Source organism: Phyllobates terribilis, unplaced genomic scaffold (genome assembly GCF_046119375.1).
Source record: "Phyllobates terribilis strain yellow unplaced genomic scaffold, ASM4611937v1 Scaffold_4__5_contigs__length_816908805, whole genome shotgun sequence".
Classification (NCBI taxonomy): domain Eukaryota; kingdom Metazoa; phylum Chordata; class Amphibia; order Anura; family Dendrobatidae; genus Phyllobates; species Phyllobates terribilis.
Window position 1 is genome coordinate 120,956,020 of NW_027362764.1, and position 17,390 is coordinate 120,973,409.

A 17,390-nucleotide genomic window follows, 5' to 3' on the forward strand; every position below is an offset into this window, starting at 1 on the left:
TTGTCATTATTCTTGAGCGCAAGTGCTCGCTACTTGAGTTTGCATCGGGTACTCAGGTATGCACCATGTACAGCGTGTGCTCGAGTGACATGCTCGAGTCCCTGCTCCGCATGTTTCACGGTTATTATACACCCAAAAAAAAACATGCGGGGATCGCTCGTGCATGGCAGGCAATCCCCGTAAAGTTTTTTGGCCGCGAAGCATATGGGGCAGAGACTCGAGCATGTCACTCAAATACCCACGATACTAAATGCATACCAGAGCACCCGATGCAAACTCAAGTAGCGAGCACTTGCTCTCAACACTAGTCGCCATATCGTCATCTTTTTTTCTTACTTTTGAAAAAAATCCCAACCCCAGCCCTAACCCTAGCACAACCCTAGCCCCAGCACAACCCTAGCCCCAGCACAACCCTAGCCCCAGCACAACCCTAGCCCCAAACCCAGCCCTAACCCTAGCCCAATCCTAACTCAAGAGTTTATTTTTGACGCCGTTCCTTGTGCGGTATAAGTGATTAGACGACTTTATTCTTCGGGTCGGTGTGATTACAGCAATGCCAGAATCATATGGGGTTTTTATGACTGACAGCTGTCACACACTAAAAGACGCATTTTTTGTAAAATCTAGTTTTTGCATCGCCATATTTTGAGAGCTATAATTTTTCCAGATTTTGGCAGACAGTCATGTGACGGCTCGTTTTTTGCGGGATGACTTGACGTTGTTATTGGTGCCATTTTCAGGCACGTGACATTTTTTGATCGCTTTCTATTCCGATTTTTGGGAGGCAGAATAAACAAAAACCAACAATTCAGGAATTGTTTTTTTTTTTTTTTTTTTATTCTGTTCCGCGTGTGGTAAAATTGATGAGGCAGCTTTACTCTTCGGGTCAGTACGTTTACAGCGGTACCACATTTGTATAATTTTTCTATGTTTTGGCGCTTATACACAATAAAAGCAATTTTATAGAAAAAAATATTTTTTAGTATCGCTTTATTCTGAGAGCTATAACTTTTTTATTTTTCAGCTGATGGAGCTATATCGTGGCTTGTTTTTTGCGGGACGAGATGACGTTTTCAGCGGTATCATTTTTATTTATATGCGTCTTTTTGATCGCGTGTTATTCCACTTTTTGTTTGGCGGTATGGTGATAAAGCATTGTTTTTTGCTTGTTTTTTTTTTTTTTTTTTTTTTTACCGTGTTCACTGAAGGGGTTAACTAGTGGGACAGTTTTATAGGTCAGGTTGTTCCGGACGCGGCGATACCAAATATGTGTACTTTTATTGTTTTTTTTTATTTTTTTTATAATAATATTTATTGATGGGTACATTATATTTTTATTTTTGGTGTATTATTTTTTTTATTTTTTTATAATATTTTTGCACTTTTTTTTTTTTTTTTTTTTTTTCCACTTTCACATAGTTTATACACTTTATTACTTTGTCCCACTCTGGGACTTTCACTTTTTTTTTTCTGATCGCCTGCATGGCACAGGAATGGAGCACCATCCCTATGCCATGAAGGCTGTCAGAAGTGCACAGTGTGAAGATTGCTTGGAGATGCACTGCGCATGTCCAAGCAATCTTCCTGCTCTCTGGTGACCCGGATGTTGTCATGACGACATCGGGTCGTCATGGCAACACCCGGGAAGCCTTTGCAGACTGCGCTGGAAGCCGGAAGAGGAGGTGAGTATCGCCGATCACCTCCCCTTGCCCCCGCAATGCCGCGATCGACTTCGATCACAGCATCGCGGGGGTTAATGTGCTGGGAGCGGTGCGTGACCGCTCCCTGCACATAGTACCGGGTGTCAGCTGTGACAATCAGCTGACACCCGGCGGCGATCTCGCCCGCACAGCCTGTGTGCGCGCGCGATCGCGATGACGTACTAATACGGGTCTGGCTCTTAAGTCCCAGGGCACAGACGCGTATTAGTACGTCAGATGTTATTAAGGGGTTAATGAGAAAAAAATGAACTTTTTAGAATTTACCAAATGGCTGCAATGAAGCAAAGAGTGAAAAATGTAAAAGGCTCTGAATACTTTCCGTACCCACTGTATATATATGTAGATATTTCTCTATGCAAAATAATTTAATTCATTGAGTAACAAGTCTGTAACTTATCAGGTATTTTCTGAACATTAAATAGTGAAGAAAAAGATATGAAAATGTAGTAAAGTAGTTCCAGAACAATCGTATAGAGGTAAAAAAAATCAATCATACAGTGACTCTAAATATGACTCTACAAAATGTCTGTATCACTGGAGCTGCTGTTATTGTGTGCAGAACACATAAAACTGCCTGTAAGGCCACATTCACACATTCAGTATTTAGTCAGTATATTATATCAGTATTTGTAAGCCAAAATCAGGAGAGGAAAAATCAGAGGAAAAGAATAATAGAAACATGTCACCACTTCAGTATTTTTACACACACACTGTGTACTTACAATTGCTCGTTTTGCCTTTCTACCCAGCTAATTCTTCTCTTTTCTCTGGAAGTAGAAACAAGAAGTCTTTTGTCCCTGTGACCTCCTCCCCCCCTGCCAGGGACTTTTGCAGTGACTCATGACCCATTCAGGGAAAATTGACCTCCTGTTTCTACATAGAGCTTAGAAGGATTCAGCTAGTCAGTTTTCAATTATGTGATGTCATAGTCCTGATGGAAAAAAGAAGAATTAGCTGGGTAGAAAGGCAAAATGAGCAATTGTAAGTACACAGTGGCATATAATATGGTGACTGTAATATATTAAGAGGATAAAAATTTTGATGGGAGTGCATCTTTAAGTGATCACCATTTCTTTGAATATTGTTAATTTTTCTCTCCTATGTTTATTCCGAGACTAAAGGAACCATTGGTCTCAGTTTTTGTTTTTGGACCTCACAGTGTGAAATCACTGTGCACAATGACAAGCTTTGGCTGAACATATATGTAGGGCAAATGCTCTGTGACTGAATGGTCAGCACTGGCAACTCTAAAGTGTAATGATGGCCAAAATAGGACTTTGTCTGTTTGTGAGAGGGAGATAAGTGGACATTGCTCCGGTAATAGCTTCCGGCCACAAGAGGTCTCTGAAAAGGGACTCTATGGTGAACTTGATGGTGTTTGTGTGAGAAAAGAGGAAGAAGGAAGGAGAAGAGGCAGATCGTGCTGCTATGTGGAGAGCTCTGTGTGTGCAGCATAGTGGGAGCTGAACAGGGCTTTGAGTAAAGGTGAAACTATGCCTGTGACTCCTGATAGAGAGGAAGAATCACTTTGAGGTGACGACTACGGTTGGATGAAGAGTTGTATTCCTCCCAAGGCATCTGTGTGATGTGAAGGACCACCTGCCAACCTGACAGACTGAAAGTGCGCTTCTGTGACATCTCCCGGATCCTCTCCTCAGTCTCCCAGCTGAGTGACCGGTCGGACGATCAAACAACTTCTCCAGAGATCATTTAAAGGCTGGTAAGTCCTGAGCTCAGGCCCCACCACAGGGTGGTGCACGCAAATAGCAGGAAGAGTTTGGTGCCAGACACAGGTTCTCAGAGACATTGTTTGCTAGCAGTTTTGGGTAAACCTTAGCTAGAGACTCCCCCCTGTGGTGAGCTTGTGTATAGATAGAATAACAGTATTGTAAACGTAGAGTATAGTTAAGTTTGTGAACTTTTGCGCTGCCATCACTGCAGGGACTGCCTAGAGCACCCATTCGATTACATCATTTCTCTAGGTAACACTCGGTTACCGCACTAGGCGGAACCACTGCTTAGGCAAATTATAGTTCATCTTGTAGTACATCCTGGTCCTGTCAGTTGTGCAGCGCAGGGGTCCCAGCTGTCAGAGCTGGGTGTGTGTGAAGTTTGTGTTGTATTGTTTTTGTATTTAGTAAAAAGTGGTTCCCTAACAAAGTGTCTGCTAGTATCCTTTGTCCTCGGCCTGCTGTATGAGAGAGACCTCCTGGTATGCGGTCTACATGTTTGTCATAGTTTGGCTTAGTTCTAGTAAGATAAACTTTTAATTCCACTGCAAATCGGTCATTCTGGGGATATCTGCTTCTGATATTTTGTCAGATTTATAAAATCCATATTGCATTTTGACAATACGATAACCAGAAGCATAAAACAAAGCCACAACTTATTAAATTTGGTGTACAAAAATTGTCCTGTCCTCAACCTTAGATCAACCACATCAAGCACATCTGAGATGAGGACACATCTAGGCAAACTGTGTTGCTCTTATGATAGCTTTGGAGAGGGAACCTAGATGTAATTGATTCTATTCCTTTCTATTGGCTGATGAGAACCTGCTTGGGACTCTAAACTGCATTTTTACAAATAAGAGGGTGGAGAATTAGAAGAAGGGTCATGTCAAAAGCTTGGAGGGAGAAAAAAGGAATACCGCTGTTTTTATGACAATGCTTTGGAATCATTTGTAGGCACAACTTATTGCTAACTAGCAATTAAACATCATCATTGATTAATTTTATGTTCAATGGCCAAACTTGCACCCATTTTCTATAGGTTGGACTTGATGGACCAGTGACTATTTCTTCAAGCTTATCAACTATGTTACTTTGACATATTTACTTCTAAAATTGCTTATTGATGTATTCTGTATGCTATTTTATGTAGTTTGACATGTTTTGGTTTGCTATTTTCCATATTCTTTCAGTTTTGAGGTTTTTTTTCATGTGTTATACCCTTTTTTGAGCGCCTCCTACAGATATAGTTTACATAATCAATTAAAAGTAAAACATTTTTAAAAGCTCAAGGTTTAATTTAATTTCAACCAATGATAGAAAAATGTGAAAAAGGTTTTTTTCCCGTTTACTAAAGAGTCACTTATACTGTATATTTTGCCCTTGATGAAAAGCTGAACAACATAAAAAGCTTTGTGCTGAATTAATTATGAAAAACTCACTATGATTTTAATAATTTACTAAATAATAACTGTTCAAATTGTTGACATATACTGAATTCATTGACCTAATGCTATCACGCATCAGAGCTCTTTATGGTAATGACTTGCAGATTATGAGGTTAATAAATGTCTTGGATGTCTTCAGTACACTTTGTTTTCTAAATTCATTTACGGGACATGAAAAACATCAGATATAGTGTATCATTAAAGCACCACTCCAGCATTCTCTTTTTTTATATCAGTGCTGAAATGGTGCCACTAATGTAAGTTCCTTGACCCTACCTTTATATTCACCAGCTTCCGTCTTCAGCTCTTCTTGGCGCCACTCCGGTCCTGATCCGTCATCTTATTACCACAACTTCTGAATAACCGGAAGTCAGGTGTGTAACTGTCACAGGCTCTCAATGTAAGTCTGTGAGTGCCTCTTTCTGGTCTCGTTCTGGCTCTCATAGATTTACATTGAGAAGTGACTTCCGGATTGCCCAACAAACACTGGAGCAATCCAGCAGGTCACAACCAGCAGAAGACGACCGGAGCGGTGCTGATAACAGAAAAAGACGGCCGATGGTAAGATTGTTATTAAGGGCAGTGAACTTACATAAGTGGTATTATTTTTTGTCAATTTGAAATATTACATATTCTAGGAATAGTATATAATACAAATTTATACATGAACAAAGTGTTAATTTTATCAGAATGATCCCAAAAAGATGCAAGAAAACAAAAGAATACTATTATTTAAACAGCCCAATAGCATTACTTAAAGAGGTTGTGTCCGGCTTTAGGCTACTAGTCTGCAGTCACTCTGTTACTGTAGCCTTGAGAATCCTCACAGCATGCACAACGAGTGCCATGAGTAGTTGGCGTGTGACCGCAAGTATGTGATTTGTATGCATGTGGTACTGTGCCGACTAGACGTGCACATCCTCGCATAATGCAAATGTATTGAATGAGGTTGGGCAAGTCTAGTCGGAATGTGGTCAGAAGTGTGCAAATTGCATACTTGCAGTTGCATGATGGCCTGCTCCCAGCATTGGCTCCAGGGAATCCTCAGAGCGCGTATTGCCCATGCTGTGAGTATTCACAAGCCTGCAGTCACATATAGTAACTGCAGACTTGTACCCTAGTGCCAGAAACCCCTTTAAATACTAGGAATGAGCAAATTGATTCTAGTCTTTATTTAGAATTTCAGAAATATTTGAAATTCAGGCATATTTGAATTTTGGGCAAATCACGTTGCATAAATCTGACAATATTGCAGCGGACTTCCCCTCCCCCTTCCAATTTGCTGGATCCTAAAGCCTGGGATGGGAATAAAACAAAAAAAATAGTCACCTCACCTAAGCTCTCACCTGTTTAGCCACGTCAGCCCTCTTTGCTCTCCCACTGCATTCAATCATCTTCAGCTCCTCCACACTGACTAGGCATCAAAATGTCATGACACTGGGGTGACTGTAGAAAGGAGCAGAGTGCGAATCAAAGCCAAAAGGAACTGGATAAATGGGAGCCTGGGTGAGGAGAGTATCATGTTTTTATTTTTCTTTAACCTACATGTATTATGCTCTGGGGTCTGGAAAGACCTCAGAGGATAATAGGATATTAGGGCACATTCGATGCAAATCAAATTTCCTGGTCAAATTCAAGCGGAACTGCTGAATTTAATTTTTGCAGACTCACCTGTTACTTTTAAACACAATTATTTGTTATGGAGGATGGTAAAAACATAGTTATATAGAAAATCAAATTAAATCAGTAGCTAAAGTTTGCTATTATATTGTCAAGATTCTTTTGGTGGTCATCACTTTTGGTTGGGACTTGGGATGAGCGAACTCGTGAAAGTTTGGGTTCGTCGGGTCCAGACGAACTTTAGTCCAAAGCTCAATTTGGGAAGGTCCATGGATATTGACCCTTTCCCAGCCTAATAAGACCAGCCCTTAGCCGCTGCTGAAATGGCACCAATTCTAGTGCTTGTCCTCGGCTTTTTCCGATTGCCCTGGTGCGGTGGCAATCAGGGAATTAGTTTTTGCGGGTAATGTCCGCTGGCATCAAGCCCAGGGGTTAGCATTAGAGAGGCATCTATCAGACACCCCCATTACTAACCCTGTAAAATTAAAAATAAAAAGACACATAGGAAAAAAAAGTATGTTTGAATAAAAACTCCTTGACAAATTCTGGTGGCTCCCACGATGTCTAGCAATTGTCTCCTGCAACCTATGGAGCGTCATTCTGAGAACAATGCTTCATAGGTTACTCGCAGTTATGTCTCACAAGCTATGATGTCAGTAACGTCATGGCTTGTGAGACATGACCGAGAGCGACCTATTGAGCCTTGTTCTTGAGGTTGCATAGGTCTCTCGCGGTCATGTCTCATGGCAATGACATCAGTAATGTCATCGCCCATGAGACATGACCATAAGTAATTTATGAAACGTCGTTCTCAGAACGACACTTCATAGCTTGCAGGAGAGAATTATTGGATATCATGGGAACCACATGTGATTGCGTTGCGTTGGACAAGCAGAGCAGAGCAAAACCCCCAGATGCGGTAGACAAGCAGAGCAGAGCAAAACCGCAGGTGCGGTAGACAAGCAGAGCAAATACACACAAGGTACTTACAATAAAGTAGCGAGTGGACACTAAACTCACAAACAGAAGTACAGAGACAACGAGTTGGAGTTAGGTGCAGGTTCAGACACTGCAGGAAAAGGGAAGATACCAACATAGAGACAAACAAGTAACAAGCTAAGACACTACTGAACGAGCCCGTAGACAGGAACTGAACCAAGAACAAGATACAGGAACGAGCCTGGGAACTCAGCCCCCAGTGTGGCAGAAACAGACTAGAAGTCACAGATACAGGTAACAGGCCTGGGTATACAGCCCCCAGGGTGGCGGAAACAGACAAGATACAGGACAGGACCTGGCAACTCAGTTGCACTGAAAGAAAGTGTTGCTCAGGCACCTCCTAGGTGGAGGAGGTTAAAGTATCCAGTGACTCACAGCAATAGGCTGGGGAGGCATTAGAAGTGCACACACAGTAACTATAAGAATCAGGCAGTAACCGCGCCGCCGCCCTAAGCAATCAGACAAGAGACATGCACACAGCAGGTACTGGAGAAAAGTGTGCAGCCTGGACTGATAGGTAAGATGGCGGTCTTGTATGGTGGGAGGTGGTAAGCCATGCCAGCACGCCGCCAGGGATGTTATACAAGTCAATACTTGGAATGACTGTGATGGCTCTGGAAGTGCCTACAGCCTAAAAGCTTGTTAATTGGCAGCACTGCAGCCTTTCCACAAACTTTATTTGGTACCAAACCCAAACAGTAAACCGGACTTCAGGGAAAAAGTCTGTGTTCAGAGTTCAGTACTGGAACTAGGTTCACTCAACCCTAGTTGTGAAGATTGAATTCTTTTTTTACTAGCTTTGCTAGTAGAATACTGCACATTCTTTGTCCATTAAAGGGATTGTCCATCCATTTTTTAATTTAAAAATTGGATTCAGCATGCGCCTACATCACTGCTGTGGCAGTGAATTGTGATCCACCCACGGCTGTTAACCAGTTAAATGCCGCTGTCAATCTCTGACAGCGGCATTTAACAGCGCCGCGTCGGAAGTGCATCACTTACCCCGCCTATCGGTGACCCCGTCACGTGATCGCGGGTCACTGATGGGTGAGCATGACAACCCTGGGTCTGCAGCAGACCCTAGTGGTTGTCATGTAAAGATCGCTATGAGCGCCACCTAGTGGTCGGTGCTCATAGCACAGGAGCATTTCTGCTACAAATGGGTGATCTGTTCATCACCTCTATGTAGCAGAGGTGATCAGACAGTTGCTGCTTCTAGTCTCCTGTGGAGACTATAGAAGCAAGCAAAAAGTGTGAAAAAAAGTTTTTAAAAATATTAAAAGAATTAAAAAAATATAAGGGTTTAAATCACCCCCCTTTGGTCCCATTCAAAATAAAATAATAAAAACTAAACCCCACATACACATATTTGGTATCACATTTGTTTTGCAATTTCAGGGCACTTGGATTTTTTTTCCCGTTTTCCAGTACACGATATGGTAAAACTAGTGATGGCATTTAAAAGTACAACTCGTCCCGCAAAAAATAAGCCCTCACAAGGCCATATTGCCCAAAAAAGGGGATCAAAAAATGAAAATGCAAAAACGGAAAATTCCAAGGTCGTAAAGGGGTTAAAAATATTTTTAGACCACATTGAGCAATTTTCCAAAACACTAAAAAAAATATATACATACATAGAGGCCGTTTTATGCAATATGCACCTTTTCTACTAGTAGTCGGAGTAGGCAAGTCAAACTGTCATAGTTAATACTCCTCACTCATGCTGTAAACTGAAGGGAATCCTCTTTGCTGTTTCTAACAGATTATTCATTTTTAGGATCATCAGATTTATATATAACCCTGAGGCTTCCTGTGTCTTATAAAATTAAATTTGTGCATCGGAACCAGCAAAATTCTAGACTACCATTAAATCTAGAATTTATTATGTTCTCAGCTATAGAAAGTTTTATAGGATTGTTATTTTGGAATTTTGGAGCATCCTAGAAATCTTTATGATGAATGTAACATATTCATCAAATATAGCAACTCTTCCTTGTTTAAGCTATCGTTCAGAAATTTTATAAAACAACACATTAACTGTAAAATAAAACTTTTCAGCTACATGATCAAATTGTACTCTTGTCATCAAAAATTACATTGACAAGGGGTCATTATTTTTTCATCAGTGTGTGATAATTACTTACAGCTTTGTATATTAACACACACGACGGGAAGGACAAGTAGCAATGACACGTTATTATGGACTCTCATTTCACCTTTCTTCTAGGATGTACTTTACAGAATACTAAACAAGTAAATGCCAATTTATATAGAAATCTACTTACAAGCTATATAGTGTGGTGGTTCATTCATGCTGCTGTGCTTTATATATTTATTTAATGTATTCATAATCAGAACCTAATAGCTATGCGATCGGTAACTACTGAACATGAGAAGTCTTTGGGTAATTGGGTCAACCATTGTCTCGGTGATAGGAAACAAGGTGGTTCTTAGTGAAACATACTTTAGGGTATGTGCACACGATGCAGAAATGCTCAGGATTTTTTCCTGAGCGTTTCTGCATCTCTCTGGCAGGAAAAAACGCATGCGGATTGTACATGCGGTTTCCTGCCAGGGACATGCGGAAATGAAGCGTTCTTCACTTTCATTTCCGCATGCGGGTTGACAAGCGCTTCCCAAGCGATTTTAGCATCACTTGGAAAGTGCTTGTCAACTTTACACTATATAAATCCATGCAACCGGCATGGATTTATATAGTGTGTGAATGTCAAAAAATAAAAAATAAATATATACTTTACCCTCTGATGGCCCCCGGTGTCCTGCTTTGCTCGGTCCCGGCTGCCGGCAGTGAAGACTTTAGGACCTTCCGATGTCAGCGTCACGTGACCCGTCACATGACTCTGACGTCAGCGAAGGTCCTTCTTCATTCAACCCCGAAGTGCCGGGAACCAAGCAGGAGCGCTGCGTGGGCCGTCAGAAGGTGAGAATATATATATTTTTTATTTTATTCTTTTTTTTTTTTATGGTACCTGGGTCTGGATGAGAGTCCTCTCATCCACACCCGGGTACCATCCGCACATTAGACCGCATGAAAAGCGCATCAACATATACAGTGATGCGGATTCCATGCGGTCTAATGCAAGTCAATGGCGGCAAAAGAGCAGCGTTTCCACAAAATTAAATGACATGCTGCGGATTTTTGACCGCAGTGTTTACGCTGCGGAAAAATCCGCATCATGGGCACAGCACATGCGGATTTCAATTGGGGAACATTGCTGCCCTTCTACCATGCGTTTTTAATGCGTTTCCGCGGCGTTTACGCAACTTCAAAAACGCCGCGGAAACGCATGAAAAACGCATCATGTGAACTCAGCCTTAATTGAGTCTCAGATAATAGTGCGATACCTCAGGTGTCAGTATTGGGCCCTCTTCTTTATATTTATTAATTATATGATTAAGGGCATACAAATTAGCAGATCAAAATAAGCTCAGTAAGGTAAACAACACAGGAGAGAATAATTTCATATTACTGAAGGATTTGGGGAAGCTAGAGGCTTTGGCCAAAACATGGCATTTGGGTTTAATGTAGATAAATGTCAGGTCATATATTTAGGCCAAGGAAACAAAATGTAATAAAAGGTTGAACACTTGGTAAAACTCTTACTGAAAAAGACTTTAGTGACATGTGTTAGGCAACTGTTGCCAAGGTGAATAAATCATGAAAAGCATTAAAAGAGTCATAAATGCTCAAGACCATGATAAAGTATTGTCTCTATGCAAGTCACTAGTCAGGCTACAAGTAGAATACTGTGTAGTTTGGGGCTCCAGAGTATAAGAAGGACATAGCTGAACTAGTGAAGGTGCAAATAAGAGTGATCAAGGTTGTTAAGGGAATGTGTGTACTGCAGTACCAATACAGTTTCCAAAAATGAAGGTTTAGGGATGATCTTTTACAATCTACACATACATAAAGGGTAAATCAAATTTAGTCTAATATGTGGAGTTTAATATGATATTCAGGAAATTCTTGTGAGTATGGTGTTGTACATACATAAAGGGACAGTATAGAGATCTTTCTAACCATCTTTTTACACTTAGTCCTGCAACGATGACAAGGACATCCTCTGCGATTAAAGGAAAAAAGTTTAATTATCATCACACACACAGATTCTTGTATGAGTAGTAAGATTACTGCATTCTTAACTACATGATGTTTTAATGGCTGATTCACTAAAACAATTCAAGGAGGGTCTGGATGACTTTCTTGAAAAATATAATATTATAGGTGTAACACTAGTCACCTTTCATGGACAAGCCGTGAGGCAGGATAGTCAAACATTCTGGGATCAGATACCAAGAGAGGACATAAAAAGCAAAAGGGAAAAGATAAAGGTAAAGTCAGGTCACAGTCTGAATTCAGTATACCAGGAGAAGAGTGGATCAGAGCAAAGGGGTTGAGCAAGCGGATAGACAGAACAAGGTCCAAAGTCAGGCAGCAATAGAACAATGATCAGGGCACAAAAAAACAGGCAAACAGTACCAGAGCGAATGCTACAATTGTCAGACATCTGAGCTGAGAGAGAACTACTTTTTGTCCGGATCCCACTTGTTGATCTACTGGATCAAACTTTCAGAAAACTTATTTAGATATGCAGTTAGGTTATTTAAGAAAATGCATCTAAGCCCTTTTTGAAACCATCAACGTTTCCCACTATGCGCAGCTCTTACGATGGACTAGTCCACAGATCAATAGTTCTTATTGTAAAAAATCTTTGTTTCCTCTGTAGATAGAATTTTTATTTCTCCAGTTGGAGTGAGTGTCATCTTCTCTTTGAGGGGGTTTTACAAGAAGCAGCTTATGACCATACTTTTTGTACATTGATCCAGGGAACTAGTCTGATTCCCAGACACGGAGTCAAGAAGGAATTTCACCCCTAACATGAGGAAATTAACATCTGTCTCATTGGGGTTTTGCCTTACTCTGGATGTTAAACTCAATGGACCTGTGTCTTTTTTCAACCTTAAAACTATGAAACTATGAATCATTATAGCTGTGTACACGATTAAAGAAGCAGTCATGTTTTATCTTTTTTATCTTTAGGATGACATAAAATATGTGTATTTTTCATCTTGCCATGATGTAACATTTAAAGAGGTTGTCTACTACTATTATCAATGTCTGATCAGTTTGGGTCCAACACCCAGCACCCCCGCCGATCAGTTGTTAGTGTCAGCAGTAGCCCCCGGCCGGAAGTACTCACTTGTGGAGCTGGTCATCTTCTAATAATGGCTGCCACAGAGCACTTCACATCCCCCTCCTATTGATTTAAATAGGAGGTGGATGTGCAGTACCAAGCCTCCCCTACTACCAAAAGACGTAGCAGCTCGGCAAGCGAGTATAGAATCATAGAATCATAGAATCATAGAATGGTAGAGTTGGAAGGGACCTCCTGGGTCATCTGGTCCAACCCCCTGCTCAAAGCAGGATTCACTAGATCATCTCAGACAGATGTCTATCCAGCCTCTGTTTGAAGACGTCCATTGAAGGGGAACTCACCACCTCTCGTGGCAGCCTGTTCCACTCATTAATCACCCTAACTGTCAAAAAGTTTTTTCTAATATCTAATCTGTGTCTCCTCCCATTTAGTTTCATCCCATTGCTTCTAGTCTTTCCTTGTGCAAATGAGAATAAAGATGATCCTTCTACAATGTGACAGCCCTTGACATATTTGTAGACAGCTATTAAGTCTCCTCTCAGTCTTCTTTTTTGCAAGCTAAACATTCCCAAATCCTGCAACCGTTTCTCATAGGACATGGTTTGCAGACCAGTCACCATTCTGGTCGCTCTTCTCTGAACTTGCTCCAGTTTGTCTATGTCTTTTTTAAAATGTGGTGCCCAAAACTGTACACAGTATTCCAGATGAGGTCTGACCAAAGAGGAGTAAAGACCGATAATGACTTCACGTGATCTAGACTGTATGCTTCTGTTAATACATCCCAGAATTGTATTTGCCTTTTTTGCTGCTGCATCACACTGTTGACTCATGTTCAGTCTATGATCTATTAGTATACCTAAGTCTTTTTCACATGTACTGTTGCTTAGCTCTATTCCTCCCATTCTGTATATGCTTTTTTCATTTTTATTGCCCAGATGTAGTACTTTGCATTTTTCCCTGTTAAAAACCATTCTGTTGGTTGCTGCCCACTGCTCCAGTTTATTTAGGTCTTTTTGAATCCTCTCTCTCTCTTCTCTAGTATTAGCTATCCCTCCTAGCTTTGTGTCATCTGCAAATTTAATCAGTTTACCCTCAATTCCTTCATCTAAATCATTGATAAAGATGTTGAACAATACAGGTCCCAGGACGGAGCCCTGTGGTACCCCACTTGAGACATTCATCCAGCTGGATGTGAAGCCATTTACAACCACCCTTTGAGTCCGATCACTAAGCCAGTTATGAATCCACCTAACAGTTGCCTGGTCCATTGCATACTTGGTCATTTTTTCAATAAGGATGGTGTGAGATACTTTGTCAAATGCTTTGCTGAAGTCAAGATATACTATATCTACAGCATTTCCCTGATCCACCCAGTCAGTGATTCCAGCCAGCAGCCTTCACTGACACCGATAACAGCTGATCGGCGGGGGTGCCTGGTGTCCGACTTTTTGGGGAAGATATATTAGCTTTTCATTTTCAGCACTTTAATTTTGGATGGCTATAAAAAAAATGCTTTTGAAAATACATTTCTTTTCACCTTTTTATGCTTCTCATCACTGACCTACAATAGTAATGTATATAGTTATAGTAGTATATGTTGTGTTGGGTACAGAGATACTAAATAAATAGTTGTTATACATTATTTAAGAGTAATTTTTGTTTAAAATAAAATATATTTAATTTCAATAAAATTAGTTATTTTGTATTAAAAATTTTTGCTTCATTTTTTTCACATATGTTTTTCAACCTCTTCCCAATATAGAATGAAATAGTACTGTATGTCAAGTGTGGTTTTATGTAGGGGGCTTGTGCTGAGTCCGCTTCACATATGGTAGATGCCAGCACCTGCCTCTAACAGCAGCTGGTTAACCCCTTGAATACTACTGTCAACATGTGACAGCAGCATTTTAGATGCACAATCCTGTCCGGCATCCATATGTTTGCCCATTGTCCCCACTACCCCACATTACGATCACTGGGTACTGATGGGTGGCCATGGCAGAATGGGGCCTGCTAAAGACCCCTGTTCATTGCCATCTTTGTACTCCTGTGAGGCCTGCCTCAGGTACTACATTACACAGGAAAGATTCAAGTATCTAAGGGAGAAAAATAATTAGAAAAGTAAAATAAAAAGTAATATATATATATATATATATATATATATATACAGTACATATATATATATATATATATATACATATATATATATATATATATATATATATATATATATATATATATATATTTTACTGTAAAAGTCAGAAGGCTTTACTGGTCAATCTGGACATTTACCGAGGCCGTCGGTAAAAGCTCAAAATGAAAAGTAAAATTGGACTTTTACCGGTGAAGTCTTGGTAAATCTTAACATTTCTCAACAGCGTTGGTAAAAGTCAGATGTATTCCATATAAACGAACGATTTTGGACTTTTACCTGGGTGAATTGGTAAATCTTTACATTTACCAGCATGTGTTGGTAAAAGTAACTACCAGCATGTGTTGGTAAAAGTAACTTTGAGTCACAGAATTCTGACTCTTACCAGCAGATGATGGTGGTAAAAGTTAACTAAACGCAATTTTCGACTCTGATGAAGACCTTAATCGTTAGAAATATTTTTATTCTTCAAAATGCAAATGTAAATGAACAAATACAAATAGGAAAATGCAAATAGAAAACATTTATGTAGGAAAATACTTCTCAAAAAAGACAAATTAGCGCAAATACAAGAATAACGCAACTTCAAAACTATGTAATTCTGAATGCAAATAGGAAAATGCAAATAGAAAACATTTATGTAGGAAAATACTTCTCAAAAATGACAAATTACCGCAAATACAAGAATAACGCAACTTCAAAACTATGTAATTCTGAATTCAAATAGGAAACATTTATGTAGGAAAATACTTCTCAAAAATGTCAAATTAACGCAAATACAAGAATAACGCAACTTCAAAACTATGTAATTCTGTAATTGTGACTAGGGATAAGCGGATAGATCCGTCCAGACCCGTTATCCGAGCGGATAACGGGCTGTACGGATACGGATAATCCAGATATCTGTCGGATATATCCGTAACTTCCGATAATGCATGTTTCATGCATCATCGGAAGGCATGGATGGTGCGAGTGTGCAGGGCAGACAGGTATAAAGCTAAATTGCTACTTACCGGAGGTTTCCCAGGTCTCGTCATCCGCGTTCTCCTTCCGAACACAACTCGTGTCACATGACTTATGCACCTGTCACTTTCGTGGTGACGTATGCAGTCATGTGACCCGGAAGAAGGAGGATGCGGCCGGCCGACGAGACCTGGGAAGCCTCTGGTAGCCTCCGGTAAGTAGTGATCTTTAAGTGGCGGAGAAGGGGGGTCCGGCCAGAGGGCGGGATGACCCTAGTGGGCGGGGAGTTCCTACTGCATTTAGGATCCCAGCGGTAGTCCCCACTTGGTAGAAGTCATCTTCTTTTTTTATAATAATCGCAATGATCGACTTAGGGTCCATTTTTGAACGGTCGACATCTGGAATTCTGATTCTGATGTTCTGTCCAATGTTAGGATCAGGTAATTTTTGACTGGAACATTTCAACATTTTCTTGGCCTGTGTTTCAAGTCCTTCTCTTGCAGCTTTTCAAACTCTTCTGACCGCACCAATTCTTCTATTGATTGTATGCGAAATCAAAACGTCAGGTTGCTGATCATCATGAAGTTCTCCATCTTTCTTAGAAGGCTTTGACTCGACACTTTTTTCTTTTAGGTCTTCATTATTCTTGGATGGCAAAATTGGTGGAGTTTCATATGCTGTTAAGGTGTGCGGACAGTTGGATAAGTCAAAAGCTTCTCCTTCCGTTGTGAACAGCTGATGACAGTTGGATTCATCCGAAGCTTCTGCTGCTGTCGGTGCTGATGTGTGATGAAAGTTAGATTCATCTGACCCTTCGGCTTCTGTTGGTGATGTCGGATCACTAGGTTCCTCTTGCAAACCAACAAACATTTTTTCAAGATCTTCTTCTGAAGAGAGATTTCTGATCCCATCACTAGGAATTTTGGAGGTAGCTAGACCCATCTGCATTGGTACTCCGAACATAGCTTCATAGGGCGAGCATTTTATTCCCTCATGGTATGCTCTATTTTTCATTGCTTGTACAAAGCGAAGGCCCTCAGACCACTTGGGTGTCTTATTTGTTTCCATCCACGTTGACAACATGTTTTCAATGTCTTGATTTGCTCTTTCCACGGAGCCTTGGGACTGGCTGTGTCTTGGTTTACCATGCACTATTTTCATATCAGGCCACATCGTGCACAAACTCTGTATGACCTTGTTACAAAATTCCCTCCCATTATCAGAATGCAGAATACACGGGGCACCAAAAGTGGAAAAAATGTCAAGGAGGTGGTACGCAACCTCTTCTGCTCTTTTAGTGTATAAAGCACGTAGAAGAACAAATTTAGTGACGTGGTCTTGATAGACAAATATGAACTTGAAATCATTATCACAATTGGATTGCATGTCAATGAGATCGACTTGAGCACGAGAATTCATTTCACTGTGTAGGATGGGTTTCACAACAAGGCCTTTTTTGGTAATCTTCTGTTTTTTCTGGCATGGCTGGCACAGTCGCAGATAAATAACTATTGACTCAGTTGTGACATTTTTGAACTTACGGTTCACCTCCTTTAGGATCCTGGTCCGCCCTCCGTGGC